The following is a 17500-nucleotide window of genomic DNA, read 5'->3' as shown; positions in this document are numbered from 1 at the left end:
AACCATATATAGGTGAGTACACACACCCACACACACACACACACACACACACACACACACACACACACACACACACACACACACACACACACACACACACACTCACCGGGGAAGAGCAGGCTGGTCTGGAATAATCCCACGGTAGTGAGTACTGACCAGAAGTCAAGGAACTGTACCCCAGCTTCCCCCGATTTGCAAAAGGCGCATCGTCGGTACACCTCAACGCCATCACTCGTGCCTGCGGGTTAGTTCCTTCTTGAGAGTGATCTGCGAAGCTGCTCTAATTATTTTTTTTAGATCTAAAGCCTATGGAAAGCAAGTGTAATTTACCTGAACAGCAGCACTAATTTTCCTTTATTCTCTTTGTTTAACTGCTACAAATTGTTGCAGCAATATTTACTGCTCAAGATGAGTAGGTTCCTTCGATTAATGAAAAAATAACACACAAGCATGTGGACAAAAATGTAAATATGTGTAGTAAGAAATAGAATGCTTGAGTAATAATTTGAAAGCAATTTTGCCTCAATATTTTTTCGAGGGGGGGGGGGAGGCGGAAGGGGGCGATCGTATAAATAATTTTCAAGCCTTCGAAAGTAATTTAAACGTGGCGTCAGCCAATTTTGTTTACAATTATTATTATACTTATGGAGGAACCCAACCTACACCCGTGAGGGTTCACCTACTGGGGCACGAGAGGTAATCATTTTTGATATAAAGAAGAAAAAAGTTGCTGTAATTTCTTGTTATCCGTATCGAGGCATCTCCACTGAAGGGTTTTACCTGAAGAGGCAAGATGAGTGTCTGTTTCTTTCGAGCAGTGATGACAGAGAGCAAAGTATAGAGCGTGGATAGTGTTGCGGAGGGTAGGATGTAGGAGAAAGGTTCCTACATGTGTTTTGGGACCCACCAGAAGGACTCGTGTCTTTGGCCACAACCACATATCTGACTCTTGTAAGAATCTGTTGAAGAAAAATACCTTAATTATCAAAGTCAGTCTTGAAACACGAGTGTCACTTACTCAGGTTTGATTAGTTTGACCATAACACTTTTTTTTTTTTTAGGCTGTTGGTGCCAGCAGTTCAACGTACTGTGGGTGCGACAGCCAGGCTGATCAAGAAATGATTTGTAAAATTTATCAAGTCTGTTATAGAACAGAGCTAGAGGTCCCCTTATAAATATATAGGGAGGGTTTTACAGTCTTGATTGCTTTACGCTTATTGAGTACCTCCAGTTTCTTGGAGAAAAATCCTTACACCAGATCAATACTATGTGGGTAGTAACGAATTAATCACCTCTGCAAACTTTTTTATAACGTTATATTAATGGGAAAGCTCTAATTCCCCATGGGTTGAACAGCGCCTTGAGAATTTGAGGTAATAATTTTGACCAGGGAAGGAAAAGGTAGCTCCAGTTCTTCTTGGAACAAGAGCCCTTCACCCTACCCTTTCCTTGAAAAAGGGAATAAAGTTAATAACGTTAACAAGGGATGCCATCAGGTGAGTCTGAAGGACACTTTACCTCAGCACGAGGTGTGCGTCGTTGGTGACGTCGAAGACGAGGGCGCGACAAGTGGCCTTGACATACTGCCACAGCCCTTTCTGCAGCTCCTGTGCTGAAGGGTCCTGCAGGAAGAGTGTTTTTACCTCCACCACCACCACCTGCACCACACCCGACACTCGCCTGGCACCCGAGTAACCCGGGAAAGGGGGAGGGGAATATTTAATATCTATTCGTTTTTTAGTTTTGATATTTTACCTAAAAAGTAGTACTATTTGCTTAAAATATGATTAGTAATCTGAAATATTATTATTATTATTTTAACATTTTCTAAAAGCGATAAACCTATGTGGGCCATTAAGCTCAAGGAGAGGTCGATTCATTTATTATTTTATATCCTCTTGTCTTGAGAATGCAAGTCGGAATACCGTAGCTGGAACAATTCACAGTACATTCACAACTTTGCGACTGTGGCGTGAGACGAGTATGTTACAATTCATTCGACGTACGTCAAACAACCATTCTACATGCCCTCTCAACCAGTTAACTGGCAATTTAGAGTGTAGCAATTCTGAGTCCCCAATGCTGTGTTTATTGTCCAGTTCAAACCACTAGTAATGTGGAAGCCGGCTACTTCAGCCAAGGTGGCGTCACACCTGCCCACCTGGCTGGGTGGCAGACTTCCGCAGACACTGGTCGTGTCTACTCATGCCCTATTACATACTCTGATGTCTTATATGCTAAAATTGTAAATATAGTAAATAAATGATGAAGGAATACATGGGTAAAGGAACCCATCCCTGCTGTGTTTACTCTGTTGAGTGCCTTGTTTTGCTGACTTAGTTTTACGATCAGGTACTATAGGCTTTTAATCTACCACCTATGTTTGTAATAGCAAGTTTCAGTCCTGGTGCAGGACGGACCGAAATGTCTCTTGAATGTAGTGCAGTGGTATGAGGATCTCACCTAAAGATCTGGGAGAACAGAGGTGAAGACTGCTGCTGGCTGGTTCCCATAACCAGGTGACACTTGTTCAGGTATTGCGTCACCACCTGACTCACCATCAACCCTACTTTGTCCAGGAAGCTGCCGAACTGATCTCCAGAGCTGCCCGGCTGATCTCCAGAGCCGTCCAGCCGGTCTACGAGTCTCCTAAGACCGACACCAGAAACATATGGGAGGTTCACAGGTACAGTTTGCTGATTTTCTGATTCATTAATCAGGTGCACAGGACCGTCCAGCTTCACAGGCCCACTCATCTGATCTACATATCCACCCGCCTGGTCTACAGAGCCAGAAAGCTTGTCTACAGATCCAGACAGCTGGTCTACAGATCCAGACAGCTGGTCTACAGATCCAACCAGCTGACCCTCCTCTCCTGCAACATGCCCTGCCACCATGACAATCAATGACACAATTAAATCGAATGGCAGCATCGCACCTTACTGAAAAAAAAATTAATGTCATCATCAATAAGCTCTTGATTGGCAATAAAACGAATAATCATTTTAAACAAGGCAGTAAAATAAAAATAAATGTACTTAATAATCTGGATGCATTCTTTTGGACTTACTCAAATTTTGTTTTGGGTTTAACTAGGTAAGGGCTTCACACTGGTGTTCCATACTCAAAGACTGATCGTATTTATTTGGTAATAAATGTTTTAAACGAGTCATTATCAAGGTTTGTGAAAAATATTTTGATATTTGTTTAATGTGCGCTGCTGATTTATTTGTTTGTGTGTAGTTCTGAGGGTAATTTTGGAGTAATGAATTAGTCCAAGGAATTATTTTTTTTGGGGAGGAGGGGGGGATGAGATTCCATGAATACATCATCCCAGGTGATATATTTTCATTCTTCTTTCTTCACCTCCCTGCTACAATGATTACTCTTACTGCTTCGAAGTCTAGTAGCCAGATGGTTAGCCCCTCCTTAAGAGTCTGTATTCAGTTGTGGTTGCAGGGGCCGAGTCACGTCTCCTGGCCCCGCCTCTTCACTGTGTGTGTGTACTCACCTAATTGTACTCACCTAATTGTGGTTGCAGGGGTCGAGACTCAGCTCCTGGCCCCGCCTCTTCACTGATCGCTACTGGATCCTCTCTCTCTCTGCTTCCTGAACTTTGTCATACCTCTTCTTAAAACTATGTATGGTTCCTGCCTCCACTACTTCACTTGCTAGGCTATTCCACTTGCTGACAACTCTATGACTGAAGAAATACTTCCTAACGTCCCTGTGACTCGTCTGAGTCTTCAGCTTCCAGTTGTGACCCCTTGTCCCTGTGTCCCCTCTCTGGAACATCCTATCTCTGTCCACCTTGTCTATTCCCCGCAGTATCTTGTATGTCGTTATCATGTCTCCCCTGACCCTTCTGTCCTCCAGTGTCGTCAGTCCGATTTCCCTTAACCTTTCCTCGTACGACATTCCCTTGAGCTCTGGGACTAGCCTTGTTGCAAACCTTTGTATTTTCTCTAACTTCTTGACGTGCTTGACCAGGTGTGGGTTCCAGACTGGTGCTGCATACTCCAGTATGGGTCTAACATACACAGTGTACAGTGTCTTGAACGATTCCTTATTAAGGTATCGGAACGCTATTCTCAGGTTTGCCAGGCGCCCGTATGCTGCAGCGGTTATTTGGTTGATGTGTGCCTCCGGTGATGTGCTCGGTGTTATGGTCACCCCAAGGTCTTTCTCCCTGAGTGAGGTCTGTAGTCTTTGTCCACCTAGCCTATATTCTGTCTGCGGTCTTCTTTGCCCCTCCCCAATCTTCATGACTTTGCATTTGGCTGGATTGAATTCGAGGAGCCAGTTACTGGACCACATGTCCAGCCTGTCCAGGTCTCTTTGCAGTCCTGCCTCATCCTCGTCCGATTTAATTCTTCTCATCAACTTCACGTCATCTGCGAACAGGGACACTTCAGAGTCTATTCCTTCCATCATGTCGTTCACATATATCAAAAATAGCACTGGTCCTAGAACTGACCCCTGTGGGACCCCGCTCGTAACAGGCGCCCACTGTGATACCTCTTCACGTACCATGACTCGTTGCTGCCTCCCTGTCAGGTATTCCCTTATCCATTGCAGTGCCCTTCCTTTTACGTGTGCCTGATCCTCCAGCTTCTGCACTAATCTCTTGTGGGGAACTGTGTCAAAGGCCTTCCTGCAGTCTAGGAAAACGCAATCTACCCAACCCTCTCTCTCGTGTCTTACTTCTGTTACCTTGTCATAAAACTCCAGGAGGTTTGTGATACAAGATTTGCCTTCCATGAACCCATGCTGGTTTTCATTTATAATCTTGTTCCTTTCCAGGAGTTCGACCACTCTCCTCCTGATAATCTTCTCCATGACTTTGCACACAATACATGTCAGAGACACAGGTCTGTAGTTTAGTGCCTCGTTTCTGTTTCCTTTCTTAAATATGGGGACTACATTAGCTGTCTTCCATTTCTCAGGTAGTTGCCCAGTTTCAAGGGATGTGTTGAAGATTGTGGTTAGAGGCACACACAGCATCTCTGCTCCTTCTCTAAGGACCAATGGGGAGATGTTGTCCGGTCCCATCCCCTTTGAGGTGTCAAGGTCACTTAAGAGCTTCTTCACCTCCTCCTCAGTTGTTCGTATGTCATCCAACACTTGTTGGTATATTCCCTCTTGATGTTCCCTTCTGTGCTGTCTTCCCACAGCCCTTCCTGTCTCTACTGTAAAAACTTCCTTAAATCTCCTGTTCAGCTCCTCACATACCTCCTGATCATTTCTTGTGAGTTCTCCACCTTCTGTCCTTAATCTGATCACCTGGTCTTTGACTGTTGTCTTCCTCCTGATGTGGCTATACAACAGTTTCGGGTCAGTCTTGATTCTCGATGCTATGTCATTTTCATACTGTCGCTGGGCCTCCGTCCTTACCTGTGCGTACTCGTTCCTGGCTCTGCGACTGATCTCCCTATTTTCGTGTGTTCTCTGCCTTCTGTACTTTTTCCATTCTCTATTGCACTTTGTTTTTGCCTCCTTACACCGTCGGGTAAACCAGGGGCTTGTTCTGGTCTTCCCGTTGTTACTGTTGCCCTTGGGAATGAACCTTTCCACTGCCTCCTTGCATTTTGTTGCTACATATTCCATCATTTCATTTACTGGCTTTCCTGCCAGTTCTCTGTCCCACTGGACCTCCCGCAGGAAGTTCTTCAACCCTATGTAGTCCCCTCTTTTATAGTCAGGCTTTTCCCATTCTACTCCTGTTATTCTCTCCACTTGCAGCTCTACTATATATTCAAAGCACAGAACCACGTGGTCGCTAGCTCCTAGGGGACTCTCATACTTGATGTCCTCAATGTCTGAGCTGCCCAGGGTGAACACAAGATCCAATCTTGCTGGTTCATCCTCCCCTCTCACTCTGGTAGTGTCCTTAACATGTTGGTGCATGAGGTTTTCCAGCACCACGTCCAACATCCTGGCTCTCCATGTTTCGGGACCCCCATGTGGCTCCAGGTTTTCCCAGTCAATCTCCCTGTGGTTGAAATCCCCCATAACCAGCAACTTTGCTCTGCTGGAGTGAGCTCTTCTTGCCACCTCAGCAAGTGTGTCCACCATTGCTCTGTTGCTCTCTTCATATTCCTCTCTTGGCCTCCTGCAGTTCTGTGGTGGATTATACATCACTGCAATGACCACTTTGTGTTCCCCAGACTGAAATGTACCTGCTATGTAGTCTCTTTCTCCTGTCTCATCTATTCCTTCCATTTTCTCGAATTTCCATCTGTTTTTTACGAGCAGAGCAACCCCACCTCCCCCCCTACCCCTTCTATCTTTCCTCATGATCTGGTATCCTGGTGGGAAGATTGCATCTGTTATTTGTGTGTGTACTCACCTATTTGTACTCACCTATTTGTGGTTGCAGGGGTCGAGTCATAGCTCCTGGCCCCGCCTCTTCACTGATTGCTACTAGGTCCTCTCTCTCCCTGCTACATGAGCTTTATCATACCTCGCCTTAAAACTATGTATGGTTCCCGCCTCCACTACTTCACTTTCTAGACTATTCCATGACTTGACTACTCTATGACTGAAGAAATACTTCCTAACATCCCTTCGATTCATCTGAGTCTTCAACTTCCAATTGTGACCTCTTGTGTCTGTGTCCCATCTCTGGAACATCCTGTCTTTGTCCACCTTGTCTATTCCGCGCAGTATTTTATATGTCGTTATCATGTCTCCCCTGACCCTCCTGGCCTCCAGTGTCGTCAGGCCGATTTCCCTCAACCTTTCTTCGTAGGACAATCCCCGTAGCTCTGGGACTAGTCTTGTTGCAAACCTTTGCACTTTCTCTAATTTCTTGACGTGCTTGACTAGGTGTGGATTCCAAACTGGTGCTGCATACTCCAGTATGGGCCTGACGTAAATGGTATACAGGGTCTTGAACGACTCCTTACTGAGGTATCGGAACGCTATCCGTAGGTTTGCCAGGCGCCCGTATGCTGCAGCAGTTATCTGATTTATGTGCGCCTCAGGAGATATGCTCGGTGTTATACTCACCCCCAGATCTTTTTCCTTGAGTGAGGTTTGCAGTCTTTGGCCATCTAAACTATATTGTGTCTGCGGTCTTCTTTGCCCTTCCCCAATCTTCATGACTTTGCATTTGGCAGGGTTAAACTCAAGGAGCCAGTTGCTGGACCAGGCTTGCAGCCTGTCCAGGTCTCTTTGTAGTCCTGCCTGATCCTCATCCGATTTGATTCTTCTCATTAACTTCACATCATCTGCAAACAAGGACACTTCTGAGTCTATCCCTTCCGTTATGTCGTTCACATATACCAAGAACAGCACAGGTCCTAGGACTGACCCCTGTGGAACCCCGCTTGTCACAAGCGCCCACTCTGACACCTCGTCACGTACCATGACTCGTTGTTGCCTCCCTGTCAGGTATTCTCTGATCCATTGCAGTGCCTTTCCTGTTATGTGTGCCTGATCTTCTAGCTTTTTCAGTAACCTCTTGTGAGGAACTGTGTCGAAGGCCTTTTTGCAGTCCAAAAAAATGCAGTCGATCCACCCCTCTCTCTCTTGTCTTACTTCTGTCACCTTGTCATAAAACTCTAGTAGGTTTGTGACACAGGATTTTCCTTCCCTGAAACCATGCTGGTTGTCAATTATACACTTGTTTCTTTCCAGGTGCTCCACCACTCTCCTCCTGATGATCTTCTCCATGACCTTGCATACTATACACGTTAGTGATACAGGTCTGTAGTTTAGTGCCTCATGTCTGTCTCCCTTTTTAAAAATTGGGACTACATTTGCCATCTTCCATACCTCAGGGAGTTGCCCAGTTTCAAATGATGTGTTGAAGATCTTTGTTAATGGCACACACAATATCTCTGCTCCCTCTTTAAGGACCCACGGAGAGATGTTGTCTGGTCCCACCGCCTTTGAGGTGTCAAGTTCGCATAGCAGCTTCTTCACTTCCTCCTTGGTTATATGTACCTCATCCAGCACTTGCTGGTGTACCCCCCTGTTCTGATTTCCTGGAGTCCTACTGGTTTCCACTGTAAATACTTCTTTAAATCTCGTGTTGAGCTCCTGACATACCTCTCGGTCGTTGCTTGTGAATTCCCCATCACCCTTCCTCAGTCTGATTACCTGGTCCTTGACTGTTGTTTTCCTCCTGATGTGGCTGTACAACAGCTTCGGGTCAGTCTTGACTTTCGATGCTATGTCATTTTCATATTGTCGCTGAGCCTCCCTTCTTATCTGTGCATATTCATTTCTGGCTCTTCGGCTAATCTCTTTATTTTCCTGAGTTCTCTGTCTTCTGTACCTTTTCCATTCTCTAGTACACCTAGTTTTTGCCTCCCTACACCTTTGGGTGAACCAAGGACTCGTTCTGTTCTTCCCATTATTTCTGTTTCCCTTGGGAACAAACCTCTCCTCTGCCTCCTTGCATTTTGTTGCCACATAGTCCATCATTTCTTGTACTGGTTTTCCTGTCAGTTCCCTCTCCCACTGAATGTTTTGAAGGAAGTTCCTCATGCCTGAGTAGTTCCCCCTTTTGTAGTTTGGTTTTTCCCATCCTATTCCTGCTACTCTCTCCACTTGGAGCTCAACTATGTAGTCGAAGCACAGAACCACATGATCACTAGCTCCCAGGGGCCTTTCATACAAGATATCCTCGATGTCTGAACTACTCAAGGTGAATACAAGGTCCAGTCTTGCTGGTTCATCTTCTCCTCTCTCTCTGGTAGTGTCTCTAACATGTTGATGCATGAGGTTTTCCAGTACTACATCCATCATCTTGGCTCTCCATGTTTCGGAACCCCCATGGGGCTCCAGGTTTTCCCAGTCAATCTCCTTGTGATTGAAATCACCCATAACTAGTAACTTTGCTCCCCCCACGTGTGCTCTCCTGGCCACCTCGGCTAGTGTGTCGACCATGGCTCTGTTGCTCTCATCGTATTCTTCTCTTGGTCTCCTGCAGTTCTGTGGTGGGTTGTACATTACTGCAATTATCACCTTATGTCCCTCAGACTGGATTGTTCCTACTAAGTAGTCCCTTTCACCCGTGCCATCCATTCCTTCCATTTTCTCAAAACCCCACTGGCTTTTAATGAGCAGTGCAACTCCTCCTCCCCCTCTCCTCCCTCTGTCTTTCCTGAAGATTTGATATCCGGGTGGAAAGATTGAATCTGTTATTATTCTGGTGAGTTTTGTTTCTGTGAGTGCTATTATGTCTGGGGATGTCTCCTTGATTCTTTCGTGCCACTCCTCATACTTATTTGTTATTCCATCTGCATTTGTATACCATACCTTCAACTTCTTTTCTAAGACTGTGGTCTGGGAGGTGTATTGGGGTTGGGGAAGTGGGAGACCTGATAAGGAACTATGGGTGGTTGCTGTGGGGGTGGAGTTTGTAATGTAGTGGGTGGGGGCATTGGATATGGCATGGGTGTTTTGGTTTAGAGTGTTTGGCTGCACTGGGGTTGACCTGGTTGGGAGGCTTCTATAGGAAGCTGTGAGGGAGGTTGTATTTGATCTTCTTCCTGTGTCTGGGATCTCCTGTCTGTCTTCTCCATCCCCTCTCTTTCCTCCTTTCGCCTTTGTACCATCTCTCTCAGTTTCCGCCTTTCGTCTTGTGTTCTGTCGCGGTCGAGATACACCTTCCTGTATCCCGGCATGTCCCTTAATCGTGCTTTTTCCTGCAGTATCCTGTTCCGAGTCGATTCTGCCTTGAAGGTCACTTTCACTGGCCGGTTTCTTTTTTTTACAAACCCCCCTATTCTCCGAAAATTTTCCAGCTGGGTCATGTCGTCTTCTCCGATTACTTTCATGATGCTTTCAATTGCTTTTTTTTCCCCTTGTTTTCTTGCTTCATATGTTTCCCCTTCAACTTCCTGTAGCCCATACACAAAGACTGACCTCACCCTTTCATTCTCCCACTGCATATCCCTGTGTATCCCCTCATTCAATTTGATTTCCTCCATTGCAGCTTTCCTTTCTTCAGTTTCACTAGCTACTGTACATGGGCTCAGTGGCCTGTCATTTTCCCTTCTCGGCTTTCCCTGGGCTCTGTTGTGGTCTTTTAGGGCCTCCACATATAGCTTAGCTCTTTCATTTACTACAGTCTCCACTGATAGAGCTTCTACATGCAGTTTTGCTCCTCCTTTCCCTACAGTCCCCTTATTTGTGGCTGAGGTAGCGGTCTCTGTTGTCAATCCCATAATGTTCTTTAGTTCTTTAGGCTGTTTCAGATTTTCCAGTTCCTCTTCTAAACTCTGTATCCTGGCCTCTGCTGCTTTGACTTTCACCTCCCACTTCCTGCTTTCCATGTCTATCCTCTCTTCCATTCTCATGCTAAGTTCTTCTAGTTTCTTTTCCCATTCTTGTTCCCTTTTTGTGAGCTCTGCTGCCCAATCTTCCTTTGCAGTTTCCTCCTCCTGTCCCTTGGGTTTTCTTGTTGCTCTCTGGCAACCCATTTTTGTTTTATCCTGATTGCCTCAGAGTGGGAAACCTATGTAATTCTGTATGTTAGGTTAGTATTGTATATGTCAGAGTGTGGGGGGGGGGAGGTAGAGGAGGAACTGTGGCTATATGGGAGAGTAGTGGGGAGGGGGAGTGGGAAGGAGAGTGAAGCAAGTGGGTAAGTGGGTGAGGGAGAGGTGGGGAGGGGGAGGGTGAAAGAGGGAGGGGAGGGATCAGGTGAAGGAGCGAGATGTCGGTGGGGGAGGGGGGGAGTGTATGTGTGAGTCTGGCAATATGTGTGTGTGTGTGTGTGTGTGTTGTGTGTGTTGCGTGTGTGTGGGGAGGGGTGGGGGGGTGTGGGAGGGTGTGGGTGGGTGTGTGGGTGGGTGTGGGTGGGTGTGTGGGTGGGTGTGTGTGGGTGTGTGGGTGTGTGTGTTTGTGTGGGTGTGTGTGTGTTTGTGTGTGTTGTGTGTGTGTGTGGGTGTGTGTGGGGTGGGGGGTGTGGGTGGGTGTGGGTGGGTGTGTGGGTGGGTGTGTGGGTGGGTGTGTGTGTGTGTGTGTGTGTGTGTGGGTGTGTGGGTGTGTGTGGGTGTGTGTTTGTGTGTGTGTGGGTGTGTGTGGGTGTGTGTGGGGGTGTGTGGGTGGGTGTGTGGGTGGGTGTGTGGGTGGGTGTGGGTGGGTGTGTGTGGGTGTGTGTGGGTGTGTGTGTGTGTGTGTGGGTGTGTGTGGGTGTGTGTGGGTGTGTGTGGGTGTGTGTGGGGGTGTGTGGGTGGGTGTGTGGGGGTGTGTGGGTGTGTGTGTGGGTGGGTGTGTGGGTGGGTGTGGGTGGGTGTGTGGGTGTGTGGGTGTGTGGGTGTGTGTGGGTGTGTGGGTGTGGGTGTGTGTGGGGGTGTGTGGGGGTGTGTGGGTGTGTGTGGGTGTGTGTGGGTGTGTGTGGGTGTGTGTGGGTGTGTGGGTGTGTGTGGGTGTGTGTGGGTGTGTGTGGGTGTGTGTGGGTGTGTGGGTGTGTGTGGGTGTGTGGGTGTGTGTGGGTGTGGGTGTGTGGGTGTGCGTGCGCACACTAGGCTACGCTACTCTTTTGAAGATTATAAAAAAAAAATTTCACAATCAATTCCTTATTATATGCACTAATATATACTATACAGTGGTCCCTCAATAATCGACCGGCCTGAAAGTCGACCATTTCGGAAATCAACCGGTTTTTTCAACAAAATATTGACTCGGAAATTGACCGAAATTCGTTTATCGACCTGTCTCGACCCGTCGTCCCAGACGCGTATGCACGAGGTAAGCAGGCCTCGACCCGCCTCAGCCTTCCTTCCCAGCCAGTGTGCCATTGTTTACCAGTTAGCGGCGGTCCTCTCACGTGCTCCAGTGAAATATTTCATAATATTTCATTTATTTTTGTGCTTGCAAGTTATTTAAGTGCTAAATAAGCTACCATGGCTCCAAAGAAAGCTCCTAGTGCCAAACCTTTGGTAAAGAAGGTGAGAAATACCATTGAATTTAAGAAAAACATCATTGAACAATATGATAGTGGCGTACGTGTGGGCGAACTGGCGAGGATGTATAACAAAAATCATTCAACCATATCTTCCATCATAGCCATGAGAAAGGAAATCAAGGACACTGTTGTTGCAAAGGGGGTAAATATGCTGACAAAAATGAGATCACCAGTACTGGAAGAGGTTGAGAAGTTATTATTGGTGTGGATAAATGAGAAACAATTAGCAGGAGACAGTCTTATGACCTCGATTATTTGTGAAAAGGCTAGGCAGTTGCATGAAGATTTGGTAAATAAATTGCCTGCAAATAGTGGTGAAGTGAGTGATTTTAAGGCCAGCAAAGGCTGGTTTGAGAGATTTAAGAAGTGTACTGGCATACACAGTGTGGTAAGGCATGGTGAGGCTGCCAGTTCGGACCACAAGGCGGCTGAAAAATATGTGCATGAATTCCAGGAGTACATAGAGGCTGAAGGACTGAAACCTGAACAAGTGTTCAATTGTGACGAAACAGGCCTCTTCTGGAAGAAAATGCCAAAGAGGACCTTCATTACACAAGAGGAAAAGTCAATGCCAGGACACAAGCCTATGAAAGACAGGCTGACGCTAATGTTCTGTGCTAATGCTAGTGGGGATTTCAAAGTGAAGCCGTTACTAGTGTACCATTCTGAAAATCCCAGAGCATTTAAGAAAAATAATGTTATGAAGAGTAAATTGTGTGTGTTTTGGAAATCTAATAATAAGGCATGGGTCACGAGGGAAATTTTTGTAGAGTGGTTCAACGAAGTGTTTGGCCCTAGTGTGAAGAATTACCTCCTGGAGAAGAAATTGGATCTCAAGTGCCTGCTAGTAATGGACAATGCACCTGCTCATCCACCAAACTTGGATGACCTAATTCTGAAGGAGTTTGGGTTCATCTCAGTAAAGTTCTTGCCCCCGAATACCACTCCTCTCCTCCAACCCATGGACCGGCAGGTCATTGCAAACTTTAAAAAACTGTACACCAAAGCAATGTTTGAAAGGTGCTTCAATGTGACCTCAGACACTCACTTGACCCTACGAGATTTTTGGAAAGAACATTTCAGTATTTTCCATTGTGTAAGCCTTATAGGTAAGGCTTGGGAGGGAGTGTCTACCAGGACTTTGAACTCTGCTTGGAGAAAATTGTGGCCAGATTGTGTCGACAAGAGGGATTTGGAAGGGTTTGGGGCTGACCCTGATGAGCCTATGTCAGTTCTGAACTCTATTGTGGCACTGGGGAGTTCCATGGGGTTGGATGTGAGTTTGGAGGATGTGGAAGAGTTGGTGGAGGACCACAACGAAGAGCTAACCACTGAGGAGCTGCAAGAGCTTCAGCAGGAAGAGCAACAGATCGCAGCTCAGAATCTTGCTGCAGAGGAGGAGGAGGAAGAGAGATGGAAGAAGGTGCCTTCTTCAGAAATTAAGGAGATTTTTACTATGTGGGGTAAGATGGAAAGATTTATGGAGAAACATCACCCAGAGAAGGATGTTGCAAGCCATATCGGCAACTTGTACAGTGACAGAGTCTTGGCCCATTTTAGGGAAGTTTTAAAGAGACGCCAGAAACAGAGCTCTCTGCACAGTTATTTTGCGAGACAGGACTCCAGTGACTCTCAAGCTGGTCCTAGTGGCATTAAGAAACAGAGAAAAGAAGCAACCCCAGAAAAGCAAATGGTACCTGAGGTGTTGCTGGAAGGGGATTCCCCTTCCAAACTATAAACAATCCACTCTCTCCTCCTCCTCCAGTCTCCCATACACTAAGAAGAATCTCCAATAAAGGTAAGTGTTATGCTGTTAATGTTTCATTCATCATTTCCCATTGTATTGTTTATGTACTACATGAATATTTCATGTAAAAAATTTTTTTGTTTTAATACTTCTGGGTGTCAGGAACGGATTAATTGAATTTACATTATTTCTTATGGGGAAAATTGATTCGTAAATCAACCATTTCGATAATCGACCGGCTTCCAGGAACGGATTACCGTCGATAATCGAGGGACCACTGTATAATATTAATTGCGTACACTTGTTTGTTTGTATAGTTGCGTACTTGTTTACTAGCTTGTCCCTCAGAAAAACGGGGGGGGGGGGTTTACTAGCTTCACTAGGCTACACAACTCTTCTGAGTTTACCTGGCAATATTTAGATAATTTACTAAACACTATCTATCTCCTGGTACTGAAATAGGGAGAGAGAGATGGTATAGCATACAACCAGCAGGGCGAGACACTTGAGACTTTAGACACTAACCAAAATTAACCACAAATAGGCAAGTGATGTCGTCTGCACAACAATGGAGGTTCCTGCTGGTCGTCTATCAACTTCAATTTTGTAACTCCTTCAGGAACTTTATCATGCATTCAAGTTTTTATTTTCTTTTTCTTTTAAGACTTGGCATTCCCTCTTTTTTCTTTAGTACAGTATTATGGTCATAACAAGTCTGATGATGTTAGCTTCATTCACAACACCAACAGCTGGGGATTGACTAATTTTTCTTACTTTCAGTATTTACTTAATCACTCTTTTATGACCTTATCACTACACTGCTGCTATAATCAACCAACATATGTATTTGTTAATATTTCAGATCACACCGTTAACCCAATTAACTGTTTGGATATTTTGTGTCAACACTGCGGCCAGTAACCTGATCAGCTGACTGCTACCCTCCCTTACTCAAATTTCATTCAAATTTAAATTGTAAAATTCTTGATCCTATCACATTATTTGCACTCTTGAAAGCTATTACACTCTTGTAGGTATGTTCACTGATTCACTCACGTACGATGACCGCTAATAATATCTTAGGACAGCCACTAGAACGCTAAATCCTGGGAGCACTATTTAGCGATACTGCTTCACGTGTGTGTGTGTGTGTGTGTGTGTGTGTGTGTGTGTGTGTGTGTGTGTGTGTGTGTGTATGTGTGTGTGTGTGTGTGTGTGTGTGTGTGTGGGTGTGTGTGTGTGTACTCACCTAATTGTACTCACCTAATTGTGGTTGCAGGGGTCGAGACTCAGCTCCTGGCCCCGCCTCTTCACTGATCGCTACTGGGTCCTCTCTCTCTCTGCTTCCTGAGCTTTGTCATACCTCTTCTTAAAACTATGTATGGTTCCTGCCTCCACTAGGCTATTCCACTTGCTGACAACTCTATGACTGAAGAAATACTTCCTAACGTCCCTGTGACTCGTCTGAGTCTTCAGCTTCCAGTTGTGACCCCTTGTCCCTGTGTCCCCTCTCTGGAACATCCTATCTCTGTCCACCTTGTCTATTCCCCGCAGTATCTTGTATGTCGTTATCATGTCTCCACTGACCCTTCTGTCCTCCAGTGTCGTCAGTCCGATTTCCCTTAACCTTTCCTCGTACGACATTCCCTTGAGCTCTGGGACTAGCCTTGTTGCAAACCTATGTACTTTCTCTAACTTTTTGACGTGCTTGACCAGGTGTGGGTTCCAGACTGGTGCTGCATACTCCAGTATGGACCTAACATACACAGTGTACAGTGTCTTGAACGATTCCTTATTAAGGTATCGGAACGCTATTCTCAGGTTTGCCAGGCGCCCGTATGCTGCAGCAGTTATTTGGTTGATGTGTGCCTCCGGTGATGTGCTCGGTGTTATGGTCACCCCAAGGTCTTTCTCCCTGAGTGAGGTCTGTAGTCTTTGTCCACCTAGCCTATACTCTGTCTGCGGTCTTCTTTGCCCCTCCCCAATCTTCATGACTTTGCATTTGGCTGGATTGAATTCGAGAAGCCAGTTACTGGACCACATGTCCAGCCTGTCCAGGTCTCTTTGCAGTCCTGCCTCATCCTCGTCCGATTTAATTCTTCTCATCAACTTCACGTCATCTGCGAACAGGGACGCTTCAGAGTCTATTCCTTCCATCGTGTCGTTCACATATATCAAAAATAGCACTGGTCCTAGAACTGACCCCTGTGGGACCCCGCTCGTAACAGGCGCCCACTGTGATACCTCTTCACGTACCATGACTCGTTGCTGCCTCCCTGTCAGGTATTCCCTTATCCATTGCAGTGCCCTCCCTTTTACATGCGCCTGATCCTCCAGCTTCTGCACTAATCTCTTGTGGGGAACTGTGTCAAAGGCCTTCCTGCAGTCTAGGAAAACGCAATATACCCACCCCTCTCTCTCCTGTCTTACTTTTGTTACCTTGTCATAAAACTCCAGGAGGTTTGTGATACAAGATTTGCCTTCCATGAACCCATGCTGGTTTTCATTTATAATCTTGTTCCTTTCCAGGTGTTCGACCACTCTCCTCCTGATAATCTTCTCCATGACTTTGCAAACAATACATGTCAGAGACACAGGTCTGTAGTTTAGTGCCTCGTTTCTGTTTCCTTTCTTAAATATGGGGACTACATTAGCTGTCTTCCATTTCTCAGGTAGTTGCCCAGTTTCAAGGGATGTGTTGAAGATTGTGGTTAGAGGCACGCACAGCATCTCTGCTCCTTCTCTAAGGACCCATGGGGAGATGTTGTCCGGTCCCATCGCCTTTGAGGTGTCAAGGTCACTTAAGAGCTTCTTCACCTCCTCCTCAGTTGTTCGTATGTCATCCAACACTTGTTGGTATATTCCCTCTTGATGTTCCCTTCTGTGCTGTCTTCCCACAGCCCTTCCTGTCTCTACTGTAAAAACTTCCTTAAATCTCCTGTTCAGCTCCTCACATACCTCCTGATCATTTCTTGTGAGTTCTCCGCCTTCTGTCCTTAATCTGATCACCTGGTCTTTGACTGTTGTCTTCCTCCTGATGTGGCTATACAACAGTTTCGGGTCAGTCTTGATTCTCGATGCTATGTCATTTTCATACTGTCGCTGGGCCTCCCTCCTTACCTGTGCATACTCATTCCTGGCTCTGCGACTGATCTCCCTATTTTCGTGTGTTCTCTGCCTTCTGTACTTTTTCCATTCTCTATTGCACTTTGTTTTTGCCTCCTTACACCGTCGGGTAAACCAGGGGCTCGTTCTGGTCTTCCCGTTGTTACTGTTGCCCTTGGGAATAAACCTTTCCACTGCCTCCTTGCATTTTGTTGTTACATATTCCATCATTTCATTTACTGGCTTTCCTGCCAGTTCTCTGTCCCACTGGACCTCCCGCAGGAAGTTCTTCAACCCTATGTAGTCCCCTCTTTTATAGTCAGGCTTTTCCCATTCAACTCCTGTTATTCTCTCCACTTGCAGCTCTACTATGTATTCAAAGCACAGAACCACGTGGTCGCTAGCTCCTAGGGGACTCTCATACTTGATGTCCTCAATGTCTGAGCTGCCCAGGGTGAACACAAGGTCCAATCTTGCTGGTTCATCCTCCCCTCTCACTATGGAAGTGTCCTTAACATGTTGGTGCATGAGGTTTTCCAGCACCACGTCCAACATCCTGGCTCTCGATGTTTCGGGACCCCCATGTGGCTCCAGGTTTTCCCAGTCAGTCTCCCCGTGGTTGAAATCCCCCATAACCAGCAACTTTGCTCTGCTGGAGTGAGCTCTTCTTGCCACCTCAGCAAGTGTGTCCACCATTGCTCTGTTGCTCTCTTCATATTCCT

At 46.1% G+C, this 17500-nt stretch overlaps 1 protein-coding gene across 3 annotated transcripts in view; it reads right to left on the bottom strand.

The window, feature by feature from the left end:
* LOC128689700 (glutamate receptor-like) overlaps positions 1-17500 on the bottom strand; it is a 59733-nt gene that overhangs the window by 23720 nt on the left and 18513 nt on the right. For 2 of the 3 annotated variants that reach the window (XM_070087558.1, XM_053778079.2), the window contains exons 2-3: positions 1519-2942; positions 107-238 (exon numbers count right to left, since the gene is read on the bottom strand). The exons of the other annotated variant lie outside the window; for it this stretch is intronic. The gene's annotated coding sequence lies outside the window, so the exon portion shown is untranslated. The remainder of the gene's footprint in view (positions 1-106; positions 239-1518; positions 2943-17500) is intronic. 3 annotated transcript variants of the gene reach the window in all.

This window comes from Cherax quadricarinatus, chromosome 22 (assembly GCF_038502225.1).
Source record: "Cherax quadricarinatus isolate ZL_2023a chromosome 22, ASM3850222v1, whole genome shotgun sequence".
Lineage (NCBI taxonomy): Eukaryota > Metazoa > Arthropoda > Malacostraca > Decapoda > Parastacidae > Cherax > Cherax quadricarinatus.
This window is presented reverse-complemented; position numbering and strand designations above follow the sequence as displayed.